Source organism: Callithrix jacchus, chromosome 4, assembly GCF_049354715.1.
Source record: "Callithrix jacchus isolate 240 chromosome 4, calJac240_pri, whole genome shotgun sequence".
Lineage (NCBI taxonomy): Eukaryota > Metazoa > Chordata > Mammalia > Primates > Cebidae > Callithrix > Callithrix jacchus.
In genome coordinates this window covers 156,346,393-156,356,574 of record NC_133505.1, presented here as the reverse complement: position 1 = coordinate 156,356,574, position 10,182 = coordinate 156,346,393, and the positions used below count along the sequence as shown (strand labels likewise).

The window sequence follows — 10,182 nt, the reverse complement described above, 5'->3', positions numbered from 1 at the left end:
CGTTTGCGCACGCTCAGCGTCGCGCGGCGTCGAGGGGCGGAGTGAAGTCTGGGAAAGTCCGGCCCTTCGTTGAACCCGCGCTCGGGAACGGACCGGACTCCAACTCGAGCGGTGTAAATGTTCTCGTAGCCATTATTTTTGAAATTAGTATATACACACATGCATGTATCTGTGTGTGCATATGTATATGTACCTATACGATGAAAACAACGGTAATATTTCAGAAAACTGTTATACATTGAAAATGAAACATCGCATTTAGAGGGGAAATTTTTATTGAGTGGGTAATTTCCCACCTTTGGCTGCACTTGGGACTCTCCTGTGCAGCTTTAAAAAGTACTGGGGTCCCCCTGGGCACCCCACTTTCCAGCCTGGACTGAGGTTCTGGCCCTGGTGGTTTTTAAATTTTTGCAGGTGGATTCACTGTGCTGCCAAGGTTGAGGATGCGCCACGCCTATTGTTGAGCACTCAGCGGTTCCCTGGAGGCGCGCGGGGACAGCGCTAAACTGGAAGCCAGGACACCTGGGCTGTCGGTGCGTTTTTGATCAGTCTTCTAACTCTAAAGTGAAAGTGTTCTATTTTTCTTCCACCTTTCAGAGTACAAAAAAAAAAAAAAAGGGGATTATGGAAACCTGTAAAGCAGAGAGTAGCAAGAAATTCAAGCATTTTAGATTAACAGGATTGCATGTTGATTGAGAAAAACTTGGAAACTTGGCCATTCAGGTAGAATAAAAGACAGTAGTCTTCCTCTGAAGTAAAACTTTTGACGAGAAAAGGGAAACAAGGATTATTTCTCTCTTTGAGCCTCCATTACTCCTTTTAACACCCTCCTCCCACATGCCTGCTTTTTCCCCCCACTAGAATAAATTATGAAAGTTTTGGCTAAAGACTCCTTTCAACTAACTCCCGGCTTACTCTGAGATTACCCACGCCATTGTTAAGCTACAAGTGATATCACAGTGAAGTTCCACCCACTTCTGGGTTCCATCTGCACACCTGGCCTTTTCACTTCTTTTCTAATGCAGGAATTAAAAATGAATTTGCAGATGGACTTCGTGGTTTGTGCCTATAGTCCCAGCTATGCAGCAAACGCAGGCAGGAGGATTGCCTGAGTCTATCAAAAAATAAAAATACAAAAGGAATCTGGAAGCTGGGAGTAGTGGTTCACGCCTGTAATCCCAGCACTTTGGGAGGTTGAGGTGGGTAGAACATTTGAAGTCAGGAGTTTGAGACCAGCCTAGCCAGCATGGTGAAAACCCGTCTCTACTAAAAATACAAAAATTAGCTGGATGTGATGGCACGTACCTGTAATCCCAGCTACTCAGGAGGTTTAGGCAGGAGAATCGCTTGAACCTGGGAGGTGGAGGTTGCAGTGAGTTAAGATAGCACCACTGCACTCCAACCTGCGCAATGAGACTCCTCAAAAAAAAAAAAAAAAGAATCTGGAAGGCAGAAAACAAACATAACATGTGGATCTGTATAATTTGAATTAGTAATATAAGGTTACAAAGTCCATATATATGAAAATAGGGAAAGCCGAAGCTATCTGTTTTCTATTTATTTATTTATTTAATTTATTTTTTGGTGCCATGACTCAAATGAGGCTGTTTTCTTACAGAGCCTTTCGATGGTCTAACTGTCCATTATTCTTTTGCCTGTCTTGTGAGCTCCAGGAAGGGGGTGGCCAAACCTTAAAGCAAACATCTTGCTAGAGTAGGCCCTCAGTGGGGGTCTGTTGGACAAATAATGCCTAAATGGTTGACAGTATTATTTGATAATTAACAATTTTACTCTTTTGTATGAAATGATTCTCTTTAGGCTATTGTTTTGCAACGTGGAAATAGCGCTATGGAATTTCATGTTAAAAAGCCCCATCATTTAGGGGAAGAAGCACCATACCACAACTCTGAGTCACAACAAATCTTTAAACAAGCCTTGTGGCTGAGTTCCACTTACTTGTCCACTGGAAAACTCAGCTTGGTATACTGAGCCTTCACATTAATCTGAGAAACAAAAGACAGAATTAACTTGGCAGTTGCTTACATGACAAATAAATCTGTCAATGTTAATACAGTGTGTATTTTGATGTTCCTTTGAGTCAGCTCATGTCAACTTGGTATCTTCTATCATAAAAAGAGTTTGACTCACCTAGTAGCAACCCAGTGTAGTTCCATGCACATCAGATGGTTTCTCAAACTCTTTGAAGGTAATCTTTCATATAGGAGAAGATACTCTAAAACATTTCTAATAGTACAGAAAACAAAGTATATATTAAAAATGTCTTTATTCTTTCAACAAATAATACCTTTTGACTACAAACCTTCATATATTTCCTTTTCCAGTAACTGATTTCATTGTTACTTTCATCGTTACCCAGTTTTTGTCATCTGCCTTTCCATTCTCTACCTCCATGTGGTCCAATTTGTTTAGCTCCCACATGTAAATGAGAACGTGATATTTTTTCTTTCTGTGCCTGGCATATTTTACTTAAGATAGTGACCTCCAGTTCCACCCATGTTGCTATGAATGACATTATTTCATTCATCTTTTTTTTTTTTTTTTTGAGACAGAGTTTTGCTCTTGTTGCCAGGCTGGAGTGCGATGGCGCAGTCTTGGCACACTGCAACGTCTGCCTCCCGGATTCAAATGATTCTCCTGCCTCAGCCTCCCAAGTAGCTGGGATTACAGGCATTCACCACCACGCCCAGCTAATTTTGTATTTTTAGTACAGACGGGTTTTCTCCATGTTGGTCAGGCTGGTCTCGAACTCCCGACCTCAGGTGATCCACCCGACTTGGCCTCCGTAAGTGCTGGGATTACAGGTGTGAGCTATGGCACCTGGCCTATTTTATTCTTTTTAATGGCCAAGTAGTATTTGATTGTGTATATATATTCCTTACTTTCTTTATCTGTTCATCTGTTGATGGACACTGAGGTTGATCCTCTATATTTCTATTGTGAACAGTGCTGAAATAAACATGTGAATGCAGGTATTCCTTTGATATATTGATTTCTTTTCCCTTGGGTTGATAGCCAGCAGTGGGGTTACTGGATTGAATGGTAATTCTATTTTAGTTTTTTGAGAAATATCCATACAGTTTTCTATAGTGGCTATACTAGTTTATGTTCCCACAGTGTATAAAAGTTCTTTTTCTCTGCATCATTGCCAACATCTGTTGTTTTCTGTCTTTTTAATCATAGCCATTCTGACTCTAAGATGATATCTCATTGTGGTTTTGCTTTGCATTTCTGTGACAGTGATGTTGAACATTTTTTCATATATCTGTTGGACATTTGATTGTCTTTTTTTGAGAAACGTCTATTCATGTTCTTTGCCCATTTAAAAAAAAATAGTGGACAGGATCTTGTTATGTTGCCCAGATTGGTTTTGAACTGGGCTCAAAGAATTCTTCCACCTTGGCCTCCCAAAGTGCTTAGCATTGAAGGTGTGAGCCACCCACCATGCTCAGCCAACTTTGCCCACTTTTTAAAGAGATTGTTTTTTCCTGTTGAGTTGAGTTCCTTATGTATTCTGGATATTAGTGCCCTGTTGGATGAATAGTTTGCAAATGTTTTCTCCCATTCAGCAGGTTGTCTCTTCGCTCTGCTGATTCTTTTGCTATGTAGAAACTTTTTAGTTCAATTAAGTCCCATTTGTGTATTTCTGTTTTTGTTGTATGTGCTTTTGAGGTCTTAATCATAAATTATTTGCCTAGACAATGTCCAAGAGAGGTTTCCCTAGGTTTTTGTCCAGTATTGTTGTAGTTTCGGGTCTTGTGTTTTAAGTCTTTAATCCATCTTGACTTGATTTTTGTATATGGTGAAAGATAGAGGTCCAGTTTTATTCTTCTGCATGTGGCTATCCAATTTTCCAGCACCATTGATTGAAGGAGATGTCCTTTTCCCAATGTAAGCTCTTTTCAGCTTTGTTAAAGATCAGTTGGCTGTAAGTGTATGGCTTTATTTCTGGGTTCTCTATTCTGTTTCATTTGTCAGTGTGTCAGTTTTTATACAAATACCATGCTGTTTGGTTACTATAGCCTTGTAATATATTTTGAAGTCAGGTAATATGATGCCTCCAGCTTTGTTCTTGTTCTTATACTGGCTATTTGAGCTTTTTGGTTGCATGTGAATTTTAGTATTGTTTTTAATAGTTCTGTAAAAAATTAATGTTTTTTTTTGAGACGGAGTCTCACTCAGCCACCCAGGCTGGAGTGCAATGGCATATTCTCAGTTCACTGCAACCTCCGCTTCTCAGGTTCAAGAGATTCCCCTGCCTCAGCCTCCTGAGTAGCTAGGTGGCACGTGCCACCACGTCCAGCTATTTTTTTCTTTTTTTGGTATTGTCAGTAGAGACAGGGTTTCACCATGTTGGCTAGGCTGGTCTCAAACTCCTGACCTTGGGTGATCTGCCTGCCTCAGCCTCCCAAAGTGCTGGGATTACAGGCATGAGCCAGCTTGCCTGGCCAGTTTTCAAAGATCTTCAAAAAAATAATTGTTGGAGGATAATTCTCTATGGATTTCTAGTGTTTTAGTACATCTTTTGGGCAAGATACTGACTGCAGTGTTCACACCAAGGGCTTGAGACAGTTAGCATGACTCGCCCCATCTTGGCTGCTGGACCTATCTGCTCTCCCCCTACTCTCAAGGGCTGTTGAGTCGAGGTAAAAATGGCTAAGCCACTGAGGCAAAAACAGAATGCAGAGTAAGGGCCTGTGGTTTATGAGGACATTGTGCTGACTGCTTCATATCCCCTTTAGTCTCTGTGTGAGCAATAGGCTTGCTCCAATTGAGGTGCCTGAGAGGGGCAAAGACCCCTGCCCATATTTTCTCAGGAGCTGAGCCTTTGCTCTACCTCCTGATGGAAAACATAGTTAACAAGCCACCTTAAGGGAACCATTGTTTGTTTGCACTGTGTATCTTTGAAAAACATAGATTAACTCTTAAACTGCTTTGTAAGCTATTATCACAAGCCCCCTTAAAACTGCTTTGTGAGCTGTTATCACAAGCCCCTGATAACTATTTTTACATGATTTCTGTTCCCTTTTCTGTTTGCCCTCTATTCTGCTGAGCTAAAGTAAATGTAACAAGAAAAAAGGTATAAAAGCTGTCACCTACAAAAATAAAGTTGCTGTTTGACTGCAAGTCACTCAGACCTCCAGACTTCACTTTCCTATCTTCTTTCACTTCCGCGCGCTCTCTCCCTCAGGTTGCATGAGACATCTACGTTGGCAGTCTCAGGGACCCCCGCAGGTCGGTAGCCCCCCGGCAGACGTGCTGGACCCCAACAACTGACTGCCCTTTATTCTAAACTCTCTTTTCAAGGGATATTTAAAGACACATACACAAACACAGTTGAACAACAGTGAAGAATAGGCAAAGCCAAATATGGTGCCAGGCTTCCTGTACAGCCTGCAGACCGTGAGCCAATTAAACATCTTTTCTTTATAAATTACCCAGCCTTAGGTATTTCTTTATAGCAATGCAAGTATAGGCCAACACATAGGAATGTGCTAAGTTATTTTTGGTAAGACACAACTTACTGTTATGCAGCAATGCAACCAGTTTTGGAAATCGGAAATATATGAAACTCCTTCTATTTATATTTTTATTTTTACTTTATTTATTTATTTTTTTTTTTGAGGCAGGGTCTTGCTCTGTCGCCCAGGCTGGAAGTTCAGTGGCACAAACTTGGCTCATTGCAACCTCTACCTCCTGGGCCCAAGTGATCCTCGCACTTCAGCCTCTTAAGTAGCAGGACTACAGGCATGTACCACCACATATAGCTACGTTTTGTATTATTATTATTATTATGTTTTTTTGGTAGACACAGGGCTTCGCCATATTGCCCAGGATGGTCTCTTTGAACTCCTAGGCTCAAGCAATCCACTTGTCTGGGCCTCCCAAAGTGCTCAGATTACAGGCATGAGCCACCATGCCCGGCCCTTCTTTTACTTAAAAATAGCTTCTGTTTGTTATTCAGCTGGATAAGGTCAGAGTGGAAGGTTACTGTCTCAGGGGACCCATAATATTTATAGCTAATTGTGAAATTTAAATCATAAAACTATAGAGTATAAGTGCTATAAATGTAAAATTTAAGATTTAGGACTGCTCATCTTCTGAGTCTCTTAAGATAAAAAGTGGTAAATCATTGTTTTGTTGTTTTAAATACACTGCATTTTTTAGAGCAGTTTTAGGTTTATAGAAGAATTGATCAGAAAGCATAGAGAGTTCCCAAATACCCTCTCCCCAAACCCCAGTTCCCTATTATTAACATATTGCATTAATGTGGTATATTTATTACAATTAATGAACCAATGTTGATACATTATTAGTAACTAAAATCCATAGTTTGCAAGGGCTTACCCTTTGTATTGTACGGTTCTATGGATTTTGACAAATGTACAATAACGTGTATCCACTGTTAGAGTATCATACAGAAAAATCCCCTGTGTACCATCTATTCACCCCTCTCCCCTATTCCCTTAGAAACCCTTGGCAGCCACTGATCCTTTTGTTTTTATTTATTTTTCTTTTTTTTCCCCCTCTACTTAACAATATCTCTTATATGAAACCACTAATCTTCTTACTGTCCTATAGTTTTGCCTTTGCCAGCATATCATATAGTAGGAATCCCACAGTGTGGAATAATATAGTATATACTGTATTCCATTGCATATGGGCACCACACTGTGTATCCATTTACTCTGTCAGATACAGTAAGTTCCTCTTCAAAGGTTTGGCTTGTTAACTTCCTGTTACTTTGTTCTTAAGATCAACTTCCTTGTACTTTCCCACTCCTGGTTACCTGTTCTGTAAACTACCCCTCCCTCCACAACGGCTCTTCCTGCCGAAACTGCCCTTCCCGTCACGGTAACCCACATCCCTCCTCTTGTTTAAAATAGCCAATTGGGATTAGTTTAGATTGTGTGGTCCAACCCCAGCCAAGGGGGATAAGACACAGAAGCAAGGACCAGCTGCATTAGTAAAAACCCCTTCCCTCCTTTGTTTGGTATGCTCTTGGGACCATGCCAAGCAGCATGGTCTTGGGACCAGGCTCAAGCAGCACCTTTGTTTGGTATGCTCTTGGGACCATGCCAAGCAGCATAGTCTTGGGACCAGGCTCAAGCAGCAACCTTCTGCAGAAGTAAATTTGCCTTGCTGAGAAATCTTTCATTCAAGTGCTCATTTCCTTTGTGGCTCCGAGTTTTTATTTCCATTAATTCCTTGAAGGACTTCTTGCTTGCTTCCAAGGTTTGGCCATTATGAATAAAGCTGCTATAAACATTTGTGTAACGATTTTTGTGTAATGTAAGTTTTTAACTTATTTTGGTAAATATCTAGAAGCTTGACTGCTGAATAGTGTAGTATGTTTAGCTTTTTAAGAAACTGCCAAGCTAGCTGTCTTCCAAAGTGGTGGTATTGAGGTAGAAGTTATTAAGAAATTGTTTTAGGCAGATAGAGAGGAAAAAACGGGTCCTTGGAAGATTTTTTGCAGCTCTTGTCTAGCATAAAAGCCCTGAGTGTTAGACCATGGCCAGCAACCTTTGATATGCAAATGTCAGCCTTTAGAAACTCACCCAACATGGCAGTTCCCACCTTTGTCCTCTTGTCCTTGCCTCCACATGTGCCTAGCAGCATGGCCGCCCCCACATATCCCCACGTTATGTGGAACATCATGGTGCCCTGTATTTACCTATTAAAAGGCTAGGGTGTTAAGGCCAATTTTTTTCCTGGGCTACATGAGTGACATGTCTGGTCAGACCAATCCCCTGAGCCCTATGCAAATCAAACACCGCCTCCTCCAGCCATCAAATATAACTGGCTGATATTATCTGAAAGCAAGGTTCTGTCTCTCAGCTTTGGAGCTCCCCCTCCCTCTCTCTCTGTACAGGGGAGCTACTTCTTTGTTTCTTCCTCCTCCTTTCTTGCCTATTAAACTCCCTGCTCCTGGTGCAGGTGCCTTCCTGGGACCCACTGCAGGCGCGAATTCCAGCGACTGGAGGACAGCAGGTCAGCACATCTCCTAACCGCTACTCAAATCGAGAAGCAAGATTCACAGCATTTCAGACCTCTGTGGACACCCTTCCCAATCACCATTTCTTCTTTCCTCCTCAAAGGCTACTTCTACACAGACATAATCAATTTTTGACTATTTGGCAACTAAGCATCATTAAAATCCTCTCAAACTTCTAATTGCGAAGAATCGATAACATTTGTAGAAGTTGTAACATTTCTCTGAACAAGAAAAGAAGTGACTGACCACATTTTAAAAGTACTCTGGCACTGGTGCTGTTTTTCTTCCCTTCCCTAAATTTGAAGAACTATGGAGAAACGGTACTTGATGACAATAGTGGTTTTAATAGGACTAACAGTACGGTGGACAGTCTCTCTTAATTCTTATTCAGGTGCTGGAAAACTCCCTGTTTGGTGATTATGAAGCTCAGAGACACTGGCAGGAAATATCTTTTAATTTACCAGTCAAATAATGTTATTTTAACAGCAGTGATAACAATTTACAGTATTGGGGATTGGATTACCCGCCTCTTACAGCTTATCATAGTCTCCTATGTGCCTATGCGGCAAAGTTTATAAATCCAGACTGGATTGCTCTTCATACATCACATGGATACAAGAGTCAGGCATATAAGCTCTATTCATGCGTACAACAGTTTTAATCGCTGATCTGCTGATTTACATACCTGCAGTGGTTTTGTACAGCTATTGTTTAAAAGAAATCTCAACTAAGAAAAAGATTGCTAATGCATTACGCATCTTGCTGTATCCAGGCCTTATTCTTATAGACTATGGACATTTTCAGTATCCTTTACTGATGTAGAAATGAAGTCGGTTGCATATTATGAAATCTAGGCTCAATGTGTACAATTACTAGAGCTTGTTTAAACCAAAACAAGTCAGTTGCCGTTTAGCAGTAGACTTAATGTATTTGAGGCTATTACACATGATTTCATGTTTGTTTTTCACTTCTGTACTTTGAATTTCTATTTGGAAATAGCTTTCATCATATGTGTTATTTTAAAATCACATAGGAGATATGTTCTATTAAATGCAAGCTTTGTCTTTTTGAAAAAATAAAAATAAATAAATAAATAATCTTCCTGCTCCTTAAAGCTACTCCAGGTGTGTCCGTGTTGTTTTTTTCTTTTTCTTTTCTTTCTTTTTCTTTTTTTTTGAGATGGTGTTTCTCTCTTGTTGCCCAGGCTGGAGTGCAGTGGTGTTGTCTCGGCTCACTGCAACCTCTGCCTCCCAGGTTCAAGCAGTGCTACTGCCTCAGCCTCCCAACTAGCTGGGATTACAGGCATGTGCCACCATGCCAGGCTAATTTTGTATTTTTAGTAGAGATGGGGTTTCTCCACGTTGATCAGGCTGGTCTTGAACTCCTGACCTCAGATGATCCAGCTGCCGTGGCCTCCCAAAGTGCTGGGATTACAGGCGTAAGCCACCGCGCCCAGCCTACAGAAGCTCTTCTTAACTTCTTAGCTAGCAGAGGATATCAGGTTTTAAAACCCAAGGCTCAACTCTGCAAAACCTCTGTAATGTACCCAGGCTTAGTGGTATCTAAAGGGACCAGAGCATTGGGGGAAGATAGGATTAAGCCTATCTCCTCCTTCCCCCTCCCAAAACCCTCAAGCAACCTAGAAGATTTTTGGGTATTACAGGATTCCATAGGCTATGGATAACTGGGTATAGTGAAATAGCCCATCCATTATATAACCTCATAAAAGAAACTTGGGGAGCTAAAACTCATCTTTTAACCTGGGAACCTGAAGCTCAAAGGCATTTGACCAGCTAAAGTGAGCCTTGCTCAAGGCACCAGCTCTCAGCCTTCCTGTAGAGAAGGCCTTCAATCTGTATATATCAGAAAGGAAGGGAGTAGCCCAAGGAGTTTTAACACAGGCCCAAGGACGAGCTCAACTGCCAGTAGGCTACCTAAGTAAGGAACTTGATTTGGTGGTTAAAGAGTGGCCAACATGCCTCTGAGCCATTGCTTCAGTGGCTCTGCTGGTCCCAGAAGTCTGCAAATTAACCCTGGGGAATGATTTAACTGTTTACAACCCACACAATGTGCAGTACTACTGTACTCTAAAGGAAGGCTTTGGATAACAGATATCCGAATCCTTACATGTCAGTCCCTCCTGTTAGAGGGTTCCAACATCCAGT

The 10,182-nt window shown here is 41.2% G+C and overlaps 1 long non-coding RNA gene and 1 pseudogene across 5 annotated transcripts; both read left to right on the top strand.

The window, feature by feature from the left end:
• The first annotated feature begins 60 nt into the window (after positions 1-60).
• Positions 61-8,095, top strand: LOC103792669 (uncharacterized). Of its 4 annotated transcripts, none has more exons than XR_013534623.1 (4): positions 61-113; positions 415-533; positions 6,601-6,719; positions 7,960-8,095. It is a non-coding gene; the product is annotated as an uncharacterized LOC103792669 (long non-coding RNA). The 4 variants fall into 4 exon arrangements; XR_013534621.1 differs by having other exon boundaries at positions 61-212; XR_013534624.1 differs by lacking the exon at positions 6,601-6,719 and having other exon boundaries at positions 7,960-7,980.
• Positions 8,096-8,176: 81 nt separating this feature from the next.
• Positions 8,177-9,135, top strand: LOC144582219 (dolichyl pyrophosphate Man9GlcNAc2 alpha-1,3-glucosyltransferase pseudogene; annotated as a pseudogene). The gene has a single exon (XR_013534620.1). The product of XR_013534620.1 is annotated as a dolichyl pyrophosphate Man9GlcNAc2 alpha-1,3-glucosyltransferase pseudogene (transcript).
• The last annotated feature ends 1,047 nt before the right edge of the window (positions 9,136-10,182 follow it).